The sequence below is a fragment of the Notechis scutatus genome, chromosome 1 (assembly GCF_049901735.1).
Source record: "Notechis scutatus isolate UNSWTSFEM ecotype Mainland chromosome 1, rNotScu1.2, whole genome shotgun sequence".
NCBI lineage: Eukaryota > Metazoa > Chordata > Lepidosauria > Squamata > Elapidae > Notechis > Notechis scutatus.
In genome coordinates, this window is record NC_142009.1 from 199528499 (window position 1) to 199553249 (window position 24751).

The 24751-nt window shown below is 39.6% G+C and overlaps 1 protein-coding gene across 1 annotated transcript in view; it reads right to left on the minus strand.

Annotated features, from left to right (window-relative positions):
* The window catches only part of KCNJ3 (potassium inwardly rectifying channel subfamily J member 3), a 116883-nt gene that overhangs the window by 2030 nt on the left and 90102 nt on the right, over window positions 1-24751 (minus strand). The window lies entirely within an intron of this gene.

Sequence of the window (24751 nt, forward strand, 5' to 3'; positions counted from 1 at the left end):
ATTCTACCCTGAACGTACTGAAATTGTATTCTAGGTCCAATTCCTGACTAAATAATCTCTATTTTATCTGAATTAAATTACAATGCATTATCTCTCATCTGGTCCATTAGAATAATCAGATACTCAGAAAATCTCAGATATTTCACTAACCTCAATAGGGCTTTATAGCCCTCTATAACTAGTTTACAGAGCCAGTCTATTCCCCCAACAATCTGGGTCCTCATTTTACACATCTTGGAATGAATCTAAGGAATAACATCAGTCCCCTAGCATAGCCCATCTGAAAGTGACTGACCCATTCTTGAAGCTAAATTAAAATGAATTATTAATAAAATGACTATATTGAAATTAAAAAAAAACATTTAATACAATCAAGGAGATACTAGTAACACTATCTCTCAGAGTTAGTGACTACTGATACTATTCATGGAGAAGATGCTTACCAAGCATGTTTCTAATGACATTATTCTTTCAATGAATCTCAATATTATTAGATTTCATGACTGTCTGATTTCTATATTAGGAAGTGTTTGATGAAAAACATGTTATACTTTCATACATTACTGGAGCTTAAATTATACTCTTTAAAATGCAAGAGTTGCTGTATTCTGCCATCAGGGGGAAAATGTAAAATGCATATCACCAGCTGAGGATTGTTGCAAACTTTCAAGATTTCAAAGTTCTTGAGGATGCAAGATGCTTAGAAAGGGATGGGGAAAACAGAAGGAAAACAGCTGATCTTAGAGCCATGTCTGAATTAGATAACATTATGGTAGAGAATTCCTTGAATTTGCAAACTGAGTCTTCAGTTTGTCTTATAGCTAATAAGTTCTCACATCAAGGAATAAAGTATTTTTAGAGCAATTGAAAGCATTTCAAGGGTGTCAATAAGGATGTCAAGGCAACACAAATAGCTGGCAGAACAAGAACCAAACCATATACTTCCTACTATCTATCTTGATCAATCAATAAGAAATCTGAACTAATTAATTCTGGGTTGTTTGAAAACCAGAGTGTCTCTTTGGCTTGTATTTGTCTTTCAATATAAACACCACAAAAATCAACTATATTAAAAAGAACTGCACTGCATGTTTGTCATCAGAAGTTTCTAGTGGATACAACAGGATATAACAAACTTATCATGATGCTTGTATTTTAAGAATAAAGTCAAAGTCATCTCTGAAATTAATGTTCCCAAAACTGTGACACTTCACTGTTATTGATGACAAAATATAGTACATTAAGTTTGATGCTATAATTTGTGATACAGTAGTGAAAAAAAATTAGGGTTGTTTTTTTTTACCTCTTACCTTCCAGGCTGCAGTCATACCAATTATATTTGTTCCAGCAAAATATGCATTGCTTAAAAATGTAATGTAAAAAAGAGGGGATTATACAATACAAAAAAACAGTCTTCTTACATCTTTATGCAAATTTAAAATAAGCATCCCATTTCTTTCAGGTGTATTTATTAACAAACTCCCATCTTTCCTTTTTAACTTGCTGTTTGTGTTGTTATTCATAGAAATAAGTGCTTCAGAGACAGGGAAGATATATCCTTCTGCCTCAAGCAGGATCATCTTGGCAAAAGGAGAGATGCTTACTTAAGCATGTTGCAGAAAAAGAGATTTGCCTCTGTTCCTTCCTCTCCATGTGAAAGCACTTTTGCTCTTTTGAAAACTGCAAGCAGGTCTTTGGTAAAAAGAAGGTGGAAGGAAGCTAAGAACTGAGTCTATGGAACAGCATTCCTGGATTTCTGGGAAAAATGAGGCTTTCTGTTTATTAGATGTTGGAAAAAAGTTCCATAGTCTTATGGGGTTTTTTTCCCTCCTTTTGGAGATCATTGTAAGATGCCATGTGTCATTAGCAGAGGTGGTATTCAGCAGTCTTTCAATTGGCAAGCACATCATTTAATATTTCCTATCACTTCCGGCCCCCTGTTGTGGCTCACTTCACTTCAGGCTTCCTACTCAGAACTGAGATTATTACTGCCTTTTTTGGTGATATTCTGGAGTAAATAAAATCATCTTATGTAAGTATCTACTCTTGTATTTTCCCATTTTGGTGAAAACAATATTACTTGAGAATGGGCATTTGAGGGTCGTGAGGTATGTTAGTATGTGGGCAAGTGTTATAATGACTATCTTTAATTATTTATGAAAGAAATAAAGGTTGGCTATACATAAACAAAACATTGCATTATGTTGTCACTGTTGCTTTTAATTCTTACTTTTCCCCCCTGATCCTTGGAAGTCTGACTAAACTTGAAGATATAAATGTAATGTGTAATAAATAATAAAATAAAACAAAATAGCCAATCTCCTGCTTCCATTCCTCATAATACTGAAATCATCATTCTGATCTTCTATGTTTTAAAATTCCTTCAAAGTTTCACCCTGCATCAATTTCACCTCTTCTTTTGAACATTGTTTTCTGGCAGAATGGAAATGTGAGCTTTAAAGTTTCTTACTTTTTCCCTGTTTTCCTACTCTTTTGCTGGCTTACAGTATGTGCTTTGCACGGCAGTGAGCCTTCTGAATGTTGATTGCTGGATTGCCAGATATATTGTTCAAACTATCTCACTTGTTTTCTATCAGTCATGCACTGTCACTGACTACTGCCAAACAAGAAAGAATTGAGCCAGTTCAATATTTTCCTTGTTGCATCATTATTTGGTAAGATTTAAATAGAATACCATAACTATTCTCCCCATTTCAATGAAAAATGAAACCTGAAACAAAAAAATGTCAACTTTAATCTCAATTCATATATTTAACTTGAAAACATTTTCCATTTTATCTCTCTGCTTTATTTTGATTTGAGTGAAGAAGAGTCACACAAAGTAAAGAAGTACTTAACTGCCAATGCCCCTCACAATTGGGCAGGATTTCCTGACAGTATGAACTAGTTGAACAGCCTTTTGGGAAAGCAGCAAACTGTTTTTGAAAGAATCTAAATTGGCCTTAGTGGTAATGTAGCCAAGGGCTATACAGCTTTATTATATATTACATAACAATCTGCACAGATTCCAGTATCTACTATGAAATTGCATTCATCAGTGAAACATTTTTTTCCATTTCCACCTCTATATGCCTGCTAATTTGTTATAGATTAGGCGACCCTGAAAATCACATATCAAGGGCTGTGTATATCTGGGAAAGTTGTGGCGGGGAATACAAAGCAAAGTTGCTAGAATATAAGGAGAACCATTACTTGTGTTAGAGTGTCATAACTGAATGTGATATAATTATACAATGTCATGCAGATTTCCTCAATGTTCCCGTGTTTATACTTTTGCATTCACATTATGAATGATGTCAGTGTAAAAAAGTAATAGCAATCAACAAATTAATAGATGTAAGGTTAATTTTATTTAGAGCTATTTATTCAGCATAAAATATTAATCACATGCCAAGTTAAACCATAAAAATAAAGGGAAACATGCATTTCAAGTCTTTCTCAGTGCAGATTGAAGAATGAAAAGGATATCATGCTGCTAAAGATAATCAAACTTCCAGTTTTCCTTGAAAGGATAATTGGTTCTTAACAAACTTTGCTTAGGGGACCATAAATTTCCCTTTGACATCAATTTGTGAGAAAATCAGCTATGATAAATGCAAGATACTTTTAAAGTTGTAGGTGATGAATATGCTAAAATCTTAATTTAACATTGTCACACAAAGAGGCTTATTCACTGTTTCTTTTCATCTCAAAAGATCTACATTACCTACCTAAAATATGGTAGCTCTATGCCTTTTCTTAATCAAGAAACAAACTTTTGATATGTATACATACACACACACACACACACACTTTATAAGGTGATTTTATTTACTCCAGAATATCACCAAAAAAAGGCAGCAATAATGTCAGTTTTGAGTAGGAAGCCTGAGCCACAGGAGGGAGCTGGAAATGATAAGAAATATTAAATGATCTGCTCGCCAATTAAATGGCTTGAGAAGAAAAATCTGCATGGCTAAAATAAGACAATCATTTAAGCAAAATCCTCGTAAACAAATCATTTAATAGGGTTCTACTTTGTTGCATCTAATTAAAAAATGACATTTATTTCACAATGCTTTAGGCAACAATTAAATTCTATCCTCAGACCTGGAGCATATTGTCATAGCTAGGAAATATATGGCTTTTTATGCTAATATATTTTCTCACTATGTTTGGAACATGAAAGAAGTGTAGCATTGCAATCACAAGCAAACAATTTATAATGGCATTTCTTAGTAATTTTTTCCCTTGCAGAATTGTTGGAGCAATATTTGCATTTTGTTTGTTTTTTTGCACTGACATGTCATTACATATGACATGTTTTCTTCCTAATCTATCCTTTAAGAATACAAGTTCCGCCTAACATGATATTAATGTCTTATTCTCTGTTTTTTGCTGCCCTTAATTAGGAAGTCAACTTTTCTAAACTTCTTTAACACAATTGTCAATTCTTGCACTTAAATCATACAAATAGAAGAGCTTCAGGATTTGTTTATTTTTTGAATTAAATTCTATGCAAACAAACACATATATACTCAACTCCTCTAACATCCTGGCCCTAACATTTGAAGAAAGGGACAGTTTTGAGAGGTCATCAGCATTGATGATGTTGCTTAATTTGGGTAATGAAACACCTGCAAGTTCAGAGAGCACCAAGGAACCCTCATTTCAATCCTGAGCTATTGTACAGATACTCTCCTTTATTGGTAAGGGCAATTTTGTCTTCCGGAAGGCTAAGAGTAATATCATTGTAATTCTAATAACATTATTATTTGTTTATCCTCAATTGTACTGTATTAAAAAAAAGGACAAAACTAACGGCACATTTCTATTACTTGTTTTTTCAAAGTCAAAACAATGCTGCCTTGAAAAATTATGCACATTTTAACAAAAATCTTATAATATTGGCTGTTATTATTACTGTTTGTTATTAAATAGATTTGTTAACACTTAGAGGAGCCAGCTTAGTGTACAGTGCCTTTTTCACTGACAGTTCAAAGTTACGACTGAAAAAAAATTCTTTATGACCAATGCCTGCATTTATTATCTTTCAGCATGTCTCAGTCGTATCATTGACACTACAATCAGGATATGTTGTCCTATGCCTGACCTGTTTCCTCCTCCCCGTCCTTACAGAGTGGATAGATTAGAGAGAAAGAGATTACAAGAGAGGTATCTCAAACACAAGGAGGAATATGCTGAATTGTTTAGGTAGTGTGCTTACAGCTTCCATCCCTGAGAAAGTTTGGGGTGCCAGCACCACATTTCTTTATGGATATACCCCCATTACGTGCCTGGTTACTCTCTTGTAATCCCACATTTCAAAAGATGGGAAAGTGGGTAAAAAGAAAGCATAGTCATGACCCCATGATTTCCCACTTAGTGATGCTTTGCTTAACGTCAGAGTTGCCAGTCCCAGTTTTGGACACTAAATAGCAATCTGTACAGTAGTTGTTAAGGTAACAGACTACAAACTAGGAGACTGAATTCTAGTCCCACCCAAAGCACCAAGCCAGCTAAGTAACCTGGAACCAGTCACTCTCCCAATATAAATTATCTCTTCTATGTCACCCTTTCTTCTCTAGTCAGAGTACAAGTGTTTACAGGTACAGTGGTGGGATTCAATTTTTTTTACTACCGGTTCTGTGGGCGTGGCTTGGTGGGCATGGTGTGGCTTGGTGGGCGTGGCAAGGGAAGGATACTGTAAAATTCTCATTCCCTCCCCACCCCACTAACCTGCTTTCCAGCTCCAGTTCTCCTATGCAGGGCAACAAAAGAAGACCCAGCCGATCAGCTGGGACTCAATGGGAGACAGAGAATAGATGGGGCCAGTCAGAGGTGGTATTCCAAATGAAATTTCCACTACTGGTTCTCCAGAACTGGTCAGAACCTGCTGAATGCCACCTCTGGTACAGGGTATAACACACTGTTTTCACCAGAAATCTTCTGTGAAAATATCCACTCTAGACAATCAAGTTGTACCTATGGAAATCAGCTCCTCAGTTATATCACCTGAATGACTTAATGAGAGAAGAAACAGCTCACCATTTTTCATGTGCTGAGATTCATATGACAGTACTGCTTAAACAGAGCTTCCGTTACACTTCTTTTTGTTTTGAGCTGTTATTTTCTTTTATAAAAAGCCACAGTTGAAAAGCTAATAACATGGTAATTATGAAAGCAATATACTAAATTGTTCAACATTTGTAAGGACTCTTGTACAGTATAATGAGATAGTTCCTCTAATCCAAAGTGCCATAAGTGTCTTAAGTATCAGCTTTCTTTATTAAGGAACTAAACCAGATGATTAATGTTATTTTATCTTCTTTTTGTATTTTTAAGAAAATATTTGTGGATTGTTTTTAACAGGGAGAAAGAATTGAGTCATTAAAAAGTTGTGGGTCAGCCGATCTTTTCTTGCTGTGGTTAACTTAATGATGATATTAAGATTTAACAGAGTTTATATAATAATATTCATCTTACATTTTAATTGCATCCAGGAAGCCCACTTCTTGCTGAAAGCCTCATGCATAATCAAACGTCTATTTGTACTATTTCATAAAGTTTTTGCTCTATCTAGCATAGCAATTCTGTATGAGCATTATCAGCCTATGAAAAGTCAACACGTACAGAAAAACATCTTTCCTTCTAAGAATACCTGTATGCACTAATAACAATGATAATAATGCCAAAAGCATACATTGGAAGCTTTGCCAGAAGTTTGGGTTTGAATGCAGCAAAAATTACTGGGAACACCAAATTGACAAAGTTCTTAAAAACGAGCAAGTCAAGATCCTGTGGGACTTTCGGATCCAAACAGACAGACATCTGGCCCACAACACACCTGACATCACTATTGTGGAAAAGAAAAAAAATCTGGTTCATTGATATTACAATACCAGGTGACGCACAAATTGAAGAGAAGCAGCTAGAAAAAAATAACAAAATATCGCGATTGCAAATTGAAGTTGAGCAACTAGGGAGGAAGAAATCAATAGTTGTACCAATAGTAATAGGAGCCCTTGGAGCAACACCCAAAGGGTTGAGTAGATACATGGAAATTTTGAACTTATTAGATCTCAACATCCTGACTTTGCAAAAAAAAAAACCACCCTACTTGGAACTGTCTAAATCAGGGGTGGGCAAACTTTTTGGCTCGGGGGCCGCATTGACTTTTAAAATTTGACAGACGGGCCGGGTCAGCACAAGATTTTTTGGGAATCGCCCCCTTCCCCCTCTTCTCCTCCTTCCCCTCCCCTTGGAGGCTCCCTCCCCTCGGAGGCCCTCTGAGTCAGGAGTTGCTACCGCCGGCGCGGCTCCGCGTGGCTCCAGTCCCGCATTGCCTCGGGAAGGGAAAGGCAAAAAGGAAGAGCCACGGCGGTGCTTTGCAACGGGAGCAGCGGCACCGGAGGCTCAGGCTCAGCGGCTCCTGGTTTTGCCTTTTCCTTCCCAAGGCAACGCGGGACTGGAGCCACACGGAGCTGCGCCGGCAGTAGCAACTCCTGACAGCCCCAGCCGGACACCTGAGCAGAGCCTGGGGGGGGGGGGGGGGGGGGGGGGGGGGGGGGGGGGGGGGGGGGGGGGGGGGGGGGGGGGGGGGGGGGGGGGGGGGGGGGGGGGGGGGGGGGGGGGGGGGGGGGGGGGGGGGGGGGGGGGGGGGGGGGGGGGGGGGGGGGGGGGGGGGGGGGGGGGGGGGGGGGGGGGGGGGGGGGGGGGGGGGGGGGGGGGGGGGGGGGGGGGGGGGGGGGGGGGGGGGGGGGGGGGGGGGGGGGGGGGGGGGGGGGGGGGGGGGGGGGGGGGGGGGGGGGGGGGGGGGGGGGGGGGGGGGGGGGGGGGGGGGGGGGGGGGGGGGGGGGGGGGGGGGGGGGGGGGGGGGGGGGGGGGGGGGGGGGGGGGGGGGGGGGGGGGGGGGGGGGGGGGGGGGGGGGGGGGGGGGGGGGGGGGGGGGGGGGGGGGGGGGGGGGGGGGGGGGGGGGGGGGGGGGGGGGGGGGGGGGGGGGGGGGGGGGGGGGGGGGGGGGGGGGGGGGGGGGGGGGGGGGGGGGGGGGGGGGGGGGGGGGGGGGGGGGGGGGGGGGGGGGGGGGGGGGGGGGGGGGGGGGGGGGGGGGGGGGGGGGGGGGGGGGGGGGGGGGGGGGGGGGGGGGGGGGGGGGGGGGGGGGGGGGGGGGGGGGGGGGGGGGGGGGGGGGGGGGGGGGGGGGGGGGGGGGGGGGGGGGGGGGGGGGGGGGGGGGGGGGGGGGGGGGGGGGGGGGGGGGGGGGGGGGGGGGGGGGGGGGGGGGGGGGGGGGGGGGGGGGGGGGGGGGGGGGGGGGGGGGGGGGGGGGGGGGGGGGGGGGGGGGGGGGGGGGGGGGGGGGGGGGGGGGGGGGGGGGGGGGGGGGGGGGGGGGGGGGGGGGGGGGGGGGGGGGGGGGGGGGGGGGGGGGGGGGGGGGGGGGGGGGGGGGGGGGGGGGGGGGGGGGGGGGGGGGGGCGAAACTGCCTCTTGCTGCTGCCGGAGCACCACCGGGTCGCCTCCTCCAAGCAGCCTGCCCGCCCACCGGGCTTCCCCTCTGCCACGCGGCTCGGGGCCAGGCGCAGCGCCCGCGAGTTAAAAGGAAGCCGAAAGTTGCTGGGAAGTTGCTCGGGTGCTGGGAGCAGGCTTTTAAAGTGCCACCCGAGCAAAGTTTAAGCAGCCCGCCCCGCCCGCTGGGCGGAACCCTTCCCACTCCTCGGCGGGAAGACGCTCCAGCCTGCAAACTTTACCTTTGCAAAGCCCTGGAAAACGGAGAAACTTCCCAGCAACTTTCGGCTTTGTTTTAACTCGCGGGCGCTTGTGCCTGGCGGAGGGGAAGCCCGGAGCCTCCTCCAAGCAGCCTGCCCACCCGCCCGCCAGGCTTCCCTTCCGCTGCGCGGCTCGGGGCCAGGCGCGAGCGCCCGTGAGTTACAACGAAGCCGAAAGTTGCTGAGAAGTTGCTCGGGTGCTGGGAGCAGGCTTTTAAAGTGCCGCCCGAGCAGGACCGCCGAGCCGGGAAACGGGGCACCAAGGCAGGACAAGGCTCCACCAGCAGCGGCCTAGCTTTAGGTGGCTCCAAGCAGCCCGCCCCGCCCGCCGGGTGGAACCCTTCCCGCTCCTCAGCGGGAAGACGCTCCAGCCTGCAAGCTTTGCCTTTACAAAGTTTAAGCCTGGAAGCCCCGGAAAAAAAGGGGGGATCGGTGGGGACTCACCTTCGGAGAGGTCGCACTCGAAGGTGATTTCGAACTCCCAGCTGAGGCCTTTGCAAATTTCTTTTCTTTCCTACCCCTAGATCGCTCCGCACTGTTTTGCAGCTTTGGGGGCCACGCGGCACAGGGCAATTACGCCACGCCCAGCGATTTTTTTTCAGGGGCAGGCCGGATTGGACAGACCAATGGCAGCGATTTTTTTTCAGGGCGGGCCGCATTGGACAGACCAACGGGCCGGATGTGGCCCACGGGCCGTAGTTTGCCCACCCCTGGTCTATATACTCAAATGCTACCTTAAAAACTCTTGGGCCCTTGGTTAGGACTTGAACTGTTAAATTTTTACCATTCCCAGACAGTGAATTTAATTGAAGATTAACCATAATAATAATAATATAATTGAATTTACTCAGAACAGTTGCATCCTATGACAATATCTGCAACACAATCAAAAATCCACATCTGCCAGGGAAGGATCAATAGATGGACAAAAATACCAAATTCAGTCTGAACGGCTGACTATCTGAGAATTATAGAACCATAATTCTATAATTCAAAAGTGTATGGGGACATAACAAAGGAACAAAAAAGAAAAAGAAGGCAGGCATTTTGGAAATAGAAGAGACCATATAAGATCCTCTGAACTATCTGGAACATTAAGAAAGTATTATAGCACATAGGAAACATCTTACATTTATAGCCTTGTCATTTGCCAGAATGATGATAATCAGCCTAAGTGGATATTTTATTCTTTTATCATGATTTATTATTACAAACGTGCACCTAGCTTTTTCACCTTTTTCTAATAGATGTACATGAATAACATACATTTAATAGCATTTGGTTTAAGAGGTTCCAAGTGTCTTTTAGTCTTTTTTTCTGTTTTATTGCTTAGATTTTACCATTTTTCATTTTAAATACCTGTATAATCCAAACATTAGGGTTATAATTGCTGGATTAAAAACAAAATAAATAAACAAAAGAATAAATGAAAGTTATGCCAACTAAAAAAAAATACAGCTAATAAACCAAGGTATTGCTTTTCATTCTGTAAACCAGGAAAGCTGCCTAGTAGATTAATCAAAAATCAAACCTGTAAACTTGTAGTTTTCTTGAACTGACAGATAATGTGATGGTAGATGTTTTGAAATTTAAAAGAAATTGGGTTGCGTGAACTGGAGTTCAATGTGCATCATAGGAAAAAGATTAATTTTTACACTCTCCAATGATTTCCTGATCAGTCTCTCTCTCTCTCTCTCTCCCTCCCTCTCCCCCTCCCCCTCCCTCCTTCAAAGCATCTTGAAATTCCCCTATGGCCTATGAGATCTGTATGGGATAACACAACTGTTTTTCTAGAGGGAGAAGAGATGCCAACAGCTGTGTGATTTATTACTTTAAACAAATGGTGGAGTTATAAAATTTGGAAACTTAACTTTAAATCTGAATTTAATGTGCTTGAGAGTTCTTGCCCGATGCTTTGCTCTCCCCTCGGCCATGTTGCATAGTGCAGCAAATACAAAAAAGTTCAATTATCTGAAACTGCCTGTGATTCAGGAGACATAGAAATCACAGAACATGTTCTTCTTCATTGCTCCTTTTACAGAGACACATTCATTTTCTCTCTGATTAGCAGGTATCCTGGTCACCCAGATTCAACCTATGCCCGGATACTGCTCAAAGATAATATGCCTCTTGTTTATAGCACATATAACTAGATTTTTTAGCATCAGCATAGAAAATGCATTGAACCCTCATGGCCAATATCTCACAATACATTTTTTTGTAGATATAGTTCATTTAAAATTTAGATATTATTGCTTTGTTGATATTAATTGCTTTAGATACTTTACTTTGTTGTAATTTTAGACTTAATATAAGTCTACATGATAATATAGGCTGTATCCTGGGTCTCATTTAGAGATGTTAGGTTGTTTTATAATGGTACTTTAATTCTGTGTTAAATTTTATTTTCTTATCTGTACTACTGTTTGTTCACAATAAATGGAAACTGAACTGATTTGAATTGGCATAGTTGAAAGAACAATCAAGAGAAAATCAAAAAGAATTTTTTTTAAAAAAAGCCAAGTCAACAAAAAGACGCTGCTATAATCTGATGTGATAAATCATCCTGAGTACATGGGAATCCACAGGACATCCTAAATACCCTTGTCCCTCCCACCCCCGAGGCATTGCAGTAATGCAGTTATATATATAGCATGTGCCAGCCACGGCTGCCTTCATACACAGGTAGCACTTGTTTAATAATGAATAAAAGCTAATTTGAAATGCTAATAGGCAATTTTAGACTTTTTAATTTCTAGATCATCATTTTGCATAAGTCCTTAGTGATAATTCTTTTTGTTTGTTGCATTGTTAGAAAGTAATTTATACATTAAGATGCATTCCCCATTGCCAAGATATAAATGATTCAATACCAATTATTACACTAAGTGAGATACAACGTTTGGCTTCAGAAATGACTGTACTCCAAGCTGAAATGCTAATTATTAATTGCTTGCACTTTCAGGTAGAAGATCAGCTAAAGCATTCAGCTTAGATAATATAGGTAGTCCTCGACTTATGACAATTGAGCCTGCTGTTAAGTGAGACGTTTGTTAAGTGAGTTTTGCCCTACTTTACAACTTTTCTTGCCACAGTTCTTAAGTGAATCATGCAGTCATTAAATGAATCTGGTTTCCCCACTGATTTTGCTTATCAGAAGGTCGCAAAAGGTGATCATATGATCCTGGGATACAGCAACGGTCATAAATTCGAACCAGTTGCCTAGCATCTGAATTTTAATCACATGATCAAGGAGATGCTGCAAAGGTTGTAACTATGAAAAAATGGCCCTAAGTCACTTTTTTCAGTTCTGTTGTAACCTTGAACCATCACTAAATGAACTGTTGTAAGTTGAGGATGACGTGTAAATAAATGCCGCATTTTTATCCCATAAGCTTCAGAAAGCCTCATGGAGACTGAGTTAAGAACTACTTCAAAGTACCTTTTTCTGCACTGAAGATTATCTGGTTTTTTTTTCTTGATAACTGTTGTGGAATTATAATGAATCAGTTAGTATATAAGAATTTGATGGGTCCATACCACCATTTTAAAGTGCTTCCTTTTTTTGAACATGCTATATTTCCCTGAAGGTATATGCTTTTAGTTTGGATTTTATTATTGTTCTTTTAACCCTTTTAGAATGGATTAGACTAGCTGTAATAATGCTTAATATTCAGAAGTCCACTGATTCCCTTTTCACAACTATTTATTTTGAAATATAAACTTATTTTTAATGAAAAACCTATTTGACATATATATGAATCATTGAATGCCACTTTGCACAGTCAGCTGCATCTCCAGGGTGCAGGTGCGTGGCTTGCATATGCTGTTCATGATTACATGATTACATATACTTGTATGTATGGAATGGAATGGAATGTATGTATGTTTCATACACACATATATACATGATATACATACATACATACATACATACATACATACATACATACATAGGTTAAACAAGCCCATGTCTTCAGAAGTTGTGGGTGCTTCATTACAGAAGGTTAAGAAGAGACTGGACAACCACTTGTCTGAAATGGTATAGGGTCTCCCACTTGAGCAGGGGGTTGGATTAGAAGACCTCGAAGGTCCCTTCCAGCTCTATTCTGACTACCTATTATTTTGGATATGTGGAATTCACTTACAGTAGAAATGAGAGGACAGGCTCATATTGGTGTTTGTGAAATATATACTCCCCCAGTCTTCTCAAACCCAGATCCCCTCCCATGTGATGACCCGGGGTGTGGCACAAAGGCAACAGTGTCAGATAATCAGTAGAAGTTTCTTTATTAGCTCCAACTTTGCCCCCAATGTCCTGGTTACCTTCTGGCTGGAGAAAAACTCTCCCAGGAACAGCCTTTGGCTGCAGAGAATCAAGTCAAAAACGTCAACAAAAACTGTAACTATAAGTCCAGTCAAGGCAAAATGAGGTAATTAGTTCAGCAGGGTAAGAGCAAGAATTCCAGATGGCACGGCAATAACTCAACATGGTTGGGAAGATGCCAGGAACACAGATAATCAAAGTTAACACAAGATAAACTCATGTTTGTCCCAGCTACTGCTGCACTCAGCATGCATTTCTTTTAAATTCTCTTCCCAGCTGCCACTAATGAAGGGAATCAGGGCCCTTTCCTCCCCCGTAAGCCACGCAACACACATTGCTCTCTGTTTGTCTTCCTCCTCGGATTCAGATTCCGACAGGGGCATGACACTCCAGATATTTGTATCTCAAAGAACAATATTCCTCAATCAGTACAATGATACTAAGAATATTGGGAGAACAAGACTGTAGATGTTGTCCTAAATGGAAAGGATTTTACTACTTGATGCTACAAAGCAATGTAAAAAAAATGCTTGGGTAGAAGACTACATAGGAGGCACATTTGATTTGTTCAAATGTACCTTGATACACTAAAACCCTATATCACAAATCTAATTAAAATAACATAAATGAGTGAATAAAAATATTTTTGCACAAATCTCACATGGTATGCTGATGTAGATCAGTACTTATCATTCTCACTATTATCACAATGATAATTTTAAGACTTAAGTGAATATTAATATAACAGTGAATTCAATTTTCTAAACACCACACTTACATAGTCCAAATAGTACCAACCAATTGAAGGAACCATGAAGTGAGATAACATTTAATTAAGAATAAGAAATGTATAACTTCTGAACTTGGAATTTGTAACTTGCAATTTAATAGGTTTGATTTAAAGACCTCAAGAAAATGCTGGGCTGCAAAACAGGAGAAAATATTTCTGTCTTTCAAATTATCGTTTCTCATGTATGCACATCTTATATCAAATGGATATTGACATCTTTCATTCTAGTTTGCTGATTATTCAAGAGCACAGGATGAATTTTCAGTTAACAGATGTGTGTTTTATGTATAGTGCTGCTAAATATTTGTTAGATTTTGAAAAGAGGCATCCTGATAGGTTTTTTTGAAAAAATTCATAACTTTCTATAAATTGGCCTTCAAATGCTGTGAAAATATAGATTAAAAGATTTGGAATCCCTTTGTGTTTAGTGGAGGACTATTTGGATTTATGGATTGTTATACAAGACTGATTACTCTGGGTACACAAAATTTTAAAGCTGAAGAATGAGAATGGTCAATACAGAAAATTAGTTTGTTGTTCATATGAATTGATTTTTCTCTCATCCATCCTTTACATTTTATCTCAACTGAAAACCTAGAAAGTTTAACTTCCATTTTAGTGTGTTATTAGTATCTAGAATATAGGATGATCCATTGGTCTAAAAACTCAAGGATCATTTCCTTTCCTTTTAAATAATCTTTCTTTACCTTATATGGAAAAATCTTAAAATTAAATTGTCACATTTTCTTCATACGTTTTTTTTTACCTGGTTCTGGGTCACCTGCTTGTTGAAGAAATGGCAGCCAAATTTCCCTGTGCCCTTTGTTTTATGGGAATAAGAATACAGGAAATTTGCTTACTTAAAGATATGCCAGAATTACTTCCTGCATGAAGTAACATAACTAATCATCACCCATGTCAATCAAAGCCCAGGGGGCAGAAGCAATTCTCCGTTCCTTATGGATACTGTTGTTTTAATTGAATCTCTCACAATAAATATGCTGTGAACACTTTAAAATTTGAAGCAAGTTATCACAGAACAATCCAATAATTTATCTTTAAATCATACACTTTTCCTAAATGAAAGAACTTATATTAGACTGATAACTTGTATGTGTATTATTACTTAGTAAGAAAAGTTTCAAATATAATTCTGACAGAATCACTATGAGAGAACCAATAAGCTATCAGGTCCAGGCTCTGATCCAGGCAGAAATCCAAACTAAAACAGTCCAGTGTCATAGCTGTCCAACTTTTATTTCAACAAATTCAATCAAGGGAGTCCCGCTACCTGGGTAGCTAATTCACTGCATTCTTCCATTTTTAAATACTGTTAGGGCACTTATTCTTCATCCAAATTATTTTTATATAACAAGGCTATTATTCCATGTCGGGACAAAACAGAGGCAACAACAGGGTTGCGACCATAAGTCACTGCCCTTTTGTCAACTCCTTGACTCAAATACATGTTTTTATAAGCCTATGGGGCTACCATATAAAGTCAGTAAAAGATGTGGCTCCTTTAAAGAGCTACTGACAGATACTGTACATAGTAGATGCCCATCTTGGATCTAAAGCAAGGCTGTCAAACTCCTGATACATAGGCCAGATGCATCCATGCTCGGTTTAGCAAACGGAAAAAAAGCCCCGATACGTCATGTGATGTTGCCAGGGCATGAGTTTGACATCCCTGATCTAAAGCTTATCGGCTTTGATTCCAAATAATGTATACTTCCATTCAGACTTACTCTTCAGCTTTCTGATTATCCTTGCTATTCTTCTCACACTTGATCCAATTGGTCTGATTTTTTCTTAAACTGTGTCCTCCAGAAATGTACAGAGTACTTGAGAAAGGGGTTGAACCAATATTGACTATAGTGGAATTATTATTTCCATTGATTTGGAAACTACGTACGGTATTTTGATGAAGCCTAAACTGCACTAGATGTTTAGGAACCACACCACAATAATGATTCATATTCAACATGCAGTTAAAAACATTTGCAAGGACCTTTTCATAACTATTATTGCTAAGCCAAGCATCTTATACCAGATATATTTTATTAGTTTTCTTAAATAATTTTCAATTTTTGTCTATTTAAACTCATTGTTTTTAATTTTGCCGCTGCCTTTAGTTTTGTGTTATCTATAAATAATATATGCATTCTTTTCATCTAAGTCAATAATGAAAATATTAAACTGAACCTTTATGCTCCCCCCCCATTTGATATTTAAATGCACTTCGATATAAAGACCACAACAAGGTTTTTGTTACTCTGAATTTGAATCATCACTATTATGTTTTAAAAAGATTGTATATGCTTTATTTCTTGTGTGTTTGCTGCCATATTTAGGAGGGTTAACCTATTCCAACAGTTAAATCAACTTCCATTTATCATTATTCATTACCATTTTTTATAGGTGCCTATTCCTAAACACGACATCCAAGTTGTGATAAATATGTTGTAATCTACCACCCAAATCTACCACCCCTTTCACACTCATTACAATGTCACACGTAGGTACTTAAGGGGAGGAGTTTGCATTGTGACATTTTGTCACCTCTCACAGACATGAATGTTTATCATCTTCTCTTTTGGCCTCAAATTTGGTGCTTTTACTTGAAGCAACAAGCCACTCTGACTGGTCTTTTAGTGATTGATGTTAGCAGTTCACACCTCCATTTTATGAAATGACAACTGCAATCACTCTAAGTTATCTTCCCTTACTCGGCATTTCTGAAAGATATTAGAAGAAAGAATGCTGTGTTTTCACATTTTCAAAAAACACTTCAGAAGCAGCAAGAACTCATTTGTTTCTTGGCACACAAAATTCATATGAGAGCCACAGGCCCATTTATATACATATATATCTCATATTCACTATAAATCCAGAAAAAGCTATACACAGACAAATGATTTCTACTCAAGTTATGCTAAAATTAACTTCTGGGGGAGGTCTGGCAAACTGAAGACAAATTTGCAAAGGTGGAACCGATGACTGCAGCAAATAGCAAGGAACCAGCGAATAGCCCTGCTTTTTGGAACCTCTACAGATAAAAGGAGGACAGGAGACTGCCGATGTATGCCCCAGTCAGCCGTTTAAGTCATGTTCTAGTCAGCTGTTTGTTTCCATTATTGCAGGGCAGCAATTTTACATGAGTTTGAGTACTGGAAGATGTTGGGGTCAGCCATATTGCTCACGACCATAGCACAGCCTTTTAAAGCATACTGAATTTTTCTAATCACTTTCAGAAATTGCCTATTAATCATTTTAAAATTATTTGAAACTTTCAAAATGACAACTTTGAAAAGTATAACTGGCCAAGTACATATTCAACTCTGAACCAAAAAGATAATAATTATAAATTTGTACAGGACTTGTACAATGTGTAATATTTGTTTTGGGTTCATAATAAAATATATGCTTCATTTTATCCAGATTCCTGGTTCATTTTATCCAGAGTCCTGGATTTATGACTATTTGTTTGGTGACTATTCAAAGTTACAATAGTGCTGAGAAAAGTCCAGTCCTTCCCCTTATGACTGGCTCAAACATCATTAAACCACCACTCCATGGTCATGTGACTGCAATTCAGGCATCTGGCAACCATCTTGCATTTATGAGTGGTTGCAGAGTCCTTGCAGTCACGCGATTGCAATTTGCAACATTTTTGTCAGTTTCTGGCAAAAAAAACCCACCCATTTGAAAGAACAAGTTTGCACTTATGACTGCGGCATTCATTTAAAGACCATGGATTTTGCTTAATGGCTGTCATAAAATGGTTATAAAATTGGGTTCAACTTGACTTATGACTGCAATGATTTACAACAGAAAGTCTGGTCCCAGCTGTGGTCCTAAGTCAAGGACTACCTGTAGCTAAAAGACGGGGAGGGAGGGAGGGAGTAGGATGAGCAGGAGGATGCGCGAGTCTGGTACGGTATTAATCCATCAACCACCTCCAACATGGAGCCTCTCCTTTGGAGCTCCAAGTAAGCTGGGACAGCCAGGATTTTATGTCCTTATGAAAGGTCAGGAGGGTTGGAATTGACCTTACTCTGGGGGGACAAGATGTTCCAAAGGCACAATTAGCAAAGAAGGCCCTTCTCCTGGACCCTGTCAGCCAGAACACCCTGGCTGATTATCCTAATGGGATGAGACAGCCCCTTAAATTACCTGGACCCATGCCAAGAATACTTTAAAGGTGATTACCAACACCTTGAATTGCACCTGGAAGCAAACTGGCAGCCGGCACAGCTTGCAGAGCGATGGTGTTACATATGGGACACCCTTGTGGCCCCTTAGCCATCTAACATTCACAAAGATATGTTTGTCTACGCTGCCTGCTTTGAAGAAGCCAGGTCTTCAAAGCTTACTTCAATGTGTACTTTGGAGAACACAACGCAATATTCTAAATGTGAAATGATTAAGGTATGTGTGCTTGAGAGGAGGGAGGTCCAGGCAAGAGAGCAATTCACACATTAGATGGATCTGGGTAAAGGCTGCGGCCTATACTTTGAGATAAGTCCCCAAACTGCATGCCAGTTCCGTCTGAGTAAGTGTTATCTCATCCAGAACAAAAAAAATGGCAAATTCCTGATACTGGAAGAACTGAGAACTCAATGTCAATGAACAGCCACCCATAGATGTAATATGGATGGAGAAACAACGTTTCACCACTCATATCTCTACCACATAGTATTATCTCTGGTATGGTCTTATAGACACGCTTGATTGGATTTGCTCTTTTTCTTCCAAGACCATTTTCTGAAGGTTTTTTTTTTCCTTTTCTGTTGCTTCAAAAGGCAGAATGTTCACAGCTGCACACGCTGTGGTCCTTTAACACATTTTTTGTCAGTTAGAGTTACTTAGTGACCTTGCCATTTTTACAGTGTTTGACAACAACTGTTAACAAAATTCGTAGGAAATGAAAATATGGTGTTCTCTTTCAGTTTCAGCGAAGGTTCCCCGTTATTATGCATATACAGAGTCGTTTATTTTTAATGCTATAACCCATCTTTTTCTGCTAGGAAGTCCCTAAGTATATGCCTGTTATATATTCCTAAAAATATGAGCTATTTTCAATGTAAAGATAGCAATTTCTCAATAAACGTATTTGAAGAAGATTTTTAGTCTTAGTCCAAATCCTATCCGCATTCAAAAGCACAAATGTTCTCTGAATTGCTGCAGTCTGACAATTTCAATGCAGTGCAGCAAGTCTTGGAAGATCCCACGACTGGCTCTGCAATGGGGGTGCACTTCTTCTCCCCCAAATAATTGCTAAGCCTGCTCATCCAATCAGCACCAAAGAAATATTCTTTAAGGGAGTAAATATGAAAACGCATCCCTCATTTTCAGGCGTCCTAGCTTCTTTAAAATATGCAGGATCCATCTGTAGCACCTCTAGCAAGAAGAGAAGGCAGGTAGCTAAACAAATATATTTTAAATATATTATAACAGACATAAGCATTATTAATGTTTTTTTTAAAGAAATACACTATATATGCTGCTGTCTAGACCAGGGGTCTCCAACCTTGGCAACTTTAAGACTTGTGGACTTCAATTCCCAGAATTCCAAAGGCAGCTTTGCTGGCTGAGGAATTCTGGGAATTGAAGTCCACAAATCTTAAACTTGCCAAGGTTGGAGACCCCTGGTCTAGAATATATATTGTGTGTGTATGCAGTATGTAAAAATATCTAAACTTAATACAGAGCTTGGAGTTTTAATTGGTTTTTAAATGCTTTAGAGCAGGAGCCTTGGTCCTTTTATGACTTGTAGACTACAACTCCCAGAATTCCTGAGCCAGCCATGGGTTGAAGTTCACAAGTCATCAAAGGGCCAAGGTTCCCCACCCCTGATTTAGAAAAAAGTTTATTTTAAAAAGTTTATAAAAAAGTTTTTTTTTTTTATTTCACTACCTAGTTTGGGTGCTTTGCTATTTGCCGGTACTATAAAAACCATTACTGCAAGTCTGTATATTTCTTTCTTTCCATCAAAAAATGTCAGTTTGCAAAAACAAGGAAGTGATAGCCGGAATTTTTTTTTAAATCATTTTTTTCTTCTTTTGGAGAAAGTCTTCAGTCATTTTTGTCTTATCATAATCTTGGATAATATAGTTTATACTTGCCAGTAAACACCAGAGTGGAATGGGATGTAGTGGGAAGACAGATTGCTATAGTGGATCCAAGAGAAGATAGTAGTTAAGGTGCTGGCCTAAAAACCAGGAGACTGTGAGTTGTAGTCCCATTGCAGCATGGTGACTTTGAACCTACCTAAGACTCCTTCCTCTTCCTATTTTTCCCATAATAATCCTGTGAGGTGGGTTGGGTTGAGACTCAGCTCACAAGCTTTGTTGTTTTGGGAAAACAGGAGAAAGAAGGAATATGATGTATGTTTGCCGTCTTGAATTATTTATAAAAATAATTAAAGACAGGATTAAAAAAATCCTTTAAAAAGGTATTTCAGAAACAGCTTATCCTTATTTCAGCACACCTTTTTTGTGTCAATCCATATCTAATTCTGCCATCTCCTAAAACTGTAATGTATAAAGCTAAATGTTTCTGTCCATATTTTATAATGAGAGGCACTACACATCAGATTATTCTATCAGTTACTGGTGGATCATTTTGATTTAATTATACCTGGGAGAATTGGCATTGGAGATTTTTGAGGTAGAAGACTATTGATGACCCTTAATCTCAACACTCTTTAGAAACTGGAGATAATAGGTCTCTTTGCAGACTCTTCGCTTAGTCATTTTAGGAATCAGATATAACTGCAGCCTAGCAGATTCATGCATGAATGGGCTAAGCAAAAAATAAAATAAATTCCAGTTTTTCAACAGAATATATTTCTTAAAGAAATAATCTCAGATTTATGGATAAGGAACAGGTTATTGGAAGAAGAACTACTTGTTTGTAGCTTTACAGGCAGTGAAGATTTGGTAAATTTGTTTATAATTGTTGATAAAGATTGGAAGTCATTTCTTTATACGTTTTTTTCTTTATCTTACTTGGTAGAGCATAAAGTTTCTTTTGCCTTCCTATCATAATGAGATTTTTTTCTCAAATTGCTATTCACTAGAACTGGCACATTATCGTAGTATTAATTCCAAATAGCTTTCTAATTTTCTTAAAGCTGAATGCATGTAGGAGACCCTTAAAAAAAAGTATGAAAGCTTATAGGTTTTCTTTGCAACAATGCATAGCTGGCTGCTATTGTCTCATTCTAAGTTTTTTTTCCCATCCAAGTCTAGTCTTTAACCCTGGAATTTCTTGGGGATCTCCTATCCAAGTAGTAACCAGATCTAGTTTCATTACTTTGAGATCAACTCTTTGAGATCAACCATGAGCTGCTAAATGCTTCTTCCTCTTCTTTAATTTTTTTTTTACCACTTTGAGTGTTGAGGGAAATACAAAGTTCTGGTTTTTGCACTTCTGGTGGCCTCAATCATTATTAATTGATGCTGTCGTAGTGTGTTTTTTATTTGTCTCCATCTTCTTCTGGATCTGCCTTGTATTCTTTGGCCTTCTCCTCTTTTTGTATATGCCTGGTATGGTATAGAATCCCAAGACAGTAGCTAAGTACTATCACTGATATTTATATACAATTAAATGGCCATGATGTAGAAGAATAAATCAATATATTTAATATGGAGTTTAGAATTGTTGGGGATTATATAATTATGCCAATTCAAGCTGTGCTTCAATTGGAATAATTATATAATAATTATATATTGTGAATTCTAGTTCGACCCTAAATATGAAAGGAACCAGTCACTCTCTCTCTCTCAACCCACCCCATTTCACAGGGCTATTGTCATGGGGAAAATAGGAGACATAAGGAACATTAAATATGCTTGCTACCTTGAGTTGACCAAATAAATATATGTAAAGGAAAGATAAAAATATAATAACAATCCAATTTAATCCAATAAAAAACTGGAATGGAGAAGTAATATCTCAAGAAGACCTCTATATAAGCTTTTGTGATTTTTTTTAAAAAAGTTGTCATTTCTGTCTCATACATGCATTCAGCTTTAAGAAAGTTATAAAGTTATTTGGAATTAATACTAAGATAATGTGCTAGCACTAGTGAATAGCAATGTGAAAAAAAACTCTCATGATAAGAAGGCAAAAGAAACATCATGCTCTATCAAGTTCACATATCAACTATTACAATTAAAGACTTGTATCTGAAGTTGATCTGTATAACTGCTAATTTATTTATTCAGTTTATAGGGTTATCCAATAGACAGTGAATCAAGGCAGATTACAAGTGTGTTAAAATGAATTGACAAGGCAGCAGCAGATATAAAACATTAAACATAAACATTCCAAAGTTTTGGCCCAGCGCCTGTCAGAATAGCTTAGTTTTAAGACCTTTATAAAGGATGGCAAGATCAAAGCCATAAGGGACTTGAGGTGAGTGGCTATTCTATAGAGCACGCACAGATGATGCAATGGGCAGAGTGTTATCAAGAACAGGGATCCCCAACTCCCAGGCTGAGTACCAGGCTGCAGGTCATTCTGAACCAGGCCGTCCAAGTGGCGGGTAAGCAGGCGAGTGCATACTGCTCCACTTGCATGTGTGGTAGGTGCGTGGGTTAGCATGCGCAGTTCCACTTGCGCACATGGAATGGCACGCTTTTGCCTGCTCACCCACTGCATGCGCGAAACCATCTCCTCTGCTCCCACCACCGCTGCTAGTCCACAAAGTTGGAAAGGTTGGGGACCATTGATGAAGAGCACTCATTTTGGAGGGCTCTATGAATATCATAAATAAATCCGGACCCTAATATAAGGATAGGTAGATAAATTTGGGTGGTCTTTTTCATGAAACACAAGCAAAACTTTTGAATCTTTCAAAATAAGTCAACCCTTGATTACTTGCATTAATTTTCGGTTCTACAGCTCATTAAATAATAGTCCAAACAAAACAAACTCACACTCTTAAAATATCCAAGATTCCATTTTGTGAAGCTTTGAATAGAACTGAACAAAACATTCTACTGAGCAGTTCTGTTACCTAGTAACAGACCTTGTAAAAGACCATCTACTGGGGGATAAAGGATTTTAAGGTATAAAATTATCAAAAGAACTGTCTGTTCATTATCTATGCAACTGAATTATATTTAAGTTTCAGGGAAACAATTCAGACACCAGCCATCCAAAATGTTAATCCCTTGCCCTTTCAAGAACCGATAACTGGGTAATTGACAGGAATACAGGAGCACAGACTTAGAACATGTGCTGATTTTAACATTCAAGAGAAGAAAGTTGACAATCCACAAAGTCTTCCCAAAGGTACAAATGCTTATCTTTAGAAATATTTCAAGAAATTGCAGCTGTTTAAGTAGGTAAGAGAGGACAGGACATCTCTCAATAGGCCCATTCTTCTACTCTTGTGCTAAAGACAGGAGCGGGAAAATAACTCCTCTGTCTTTGACTAAACTGTCACTCAGGTGAAAATTTTTCACGCACATTTGTCACTTTAAGAAATAATTCCAGGGCAGAACAATTATCTCTTTATCCATTTAGGCAAAGGAATTGGGTTGGTGTTTACTTTTTAAAATGGAACACAAAATCCATCACCAAGACTAAGGGAGAGGTAAATGAGTTTGGATACAGATTATAGCAAAGAGTTGCCATTTCTGAATTCTCTTTTTCCCCTTTCAGAATAATCACTTTTAAAAGTGTAGACAACTGAAGTCTTCCCTAACATGGATACCTACAATGGCAATGGACCAATTTTGTGATTATATTCCCATTAATCTTGAGGACATTAAATGAAAAAAGTTATTTATAGTGCCAAAGAAGAATGGGGAAATTGGAGTTCAAAATCTCATGCATGAAAATAACAGGGAAGAGCAACGACAGATGGAAGAACTGTGGGTCTTCCTATCATAAACTTTTTTGGAACAAAGAACACAGACATAAAATAATTAAATAAATCATTGATTTGGGGCTGAAGGAGTTTAAGCTTACAGAGAGGAATTAAATGATTATTTGCCATTCTACCCCTAAGTATCATTTAGCCCATTTCACTTTACCCACATTGATGTGGGTGACTATAAGATAGTAGATGGATGCAGAATTGGAGCTTATTCCAAACCAAATCCTCCTCACATTGAATTCATCAGAACAGGCATAACATTTAAATGAATAATACCAGAATTTCCAATGGAAGGAAATTAAGGATTTTGCCTTCATAATTGTGGCTGAAAACTATTGGATGTCTAGAACAAGATTAACAAGCAACAAAGTCTATCTAGTTTGGAATATGAGGTTAATTTGCATACCAACTATGATGATAGATGGATGGATGGATGGATGGATGGATGGATGGATGGATGGACGGATGATGTAGATTATATAGATAGATTTAGACCATATATATGTCCTCTAAATGTTTGCTTTTTAATATTTTAAAAATTTATAGAAATGAAAGAGCCAGTTTGTTGTTATGGTTAAGACTAGAATTTGGGAGTGAGTTCTAGTTCTAGTTCCACCTTAGGCACGAAGCCAGCTGAGTGACCTTGGACCAGTTACATTTTTTCAGCTCTAGGAAGGCGGCAATGTCAAACCACTACTGAAAAACCTTGTGGAGAAAACTGCAGGTACTTGTCTAGGCAGTCTCCAAAAATTGGAAATGAGTGAACAGAAAGAAAGAAAAATGAAATAATGAAATGAATGATTATCAGAACAGAATCAGAAGTGTCCAAGAATAACACAATACCTTTCCTTCTGTCTTTCACCATGTTTATGTCTAAATCTTTTCCTTGTGTTATTCAAATGCTTTTTGTTGCTTTTTTTTTGTTGCTGTTAGTAATCTGCCCTTAGTAATTCTGCAACTTGGGAGATCCCTGTTT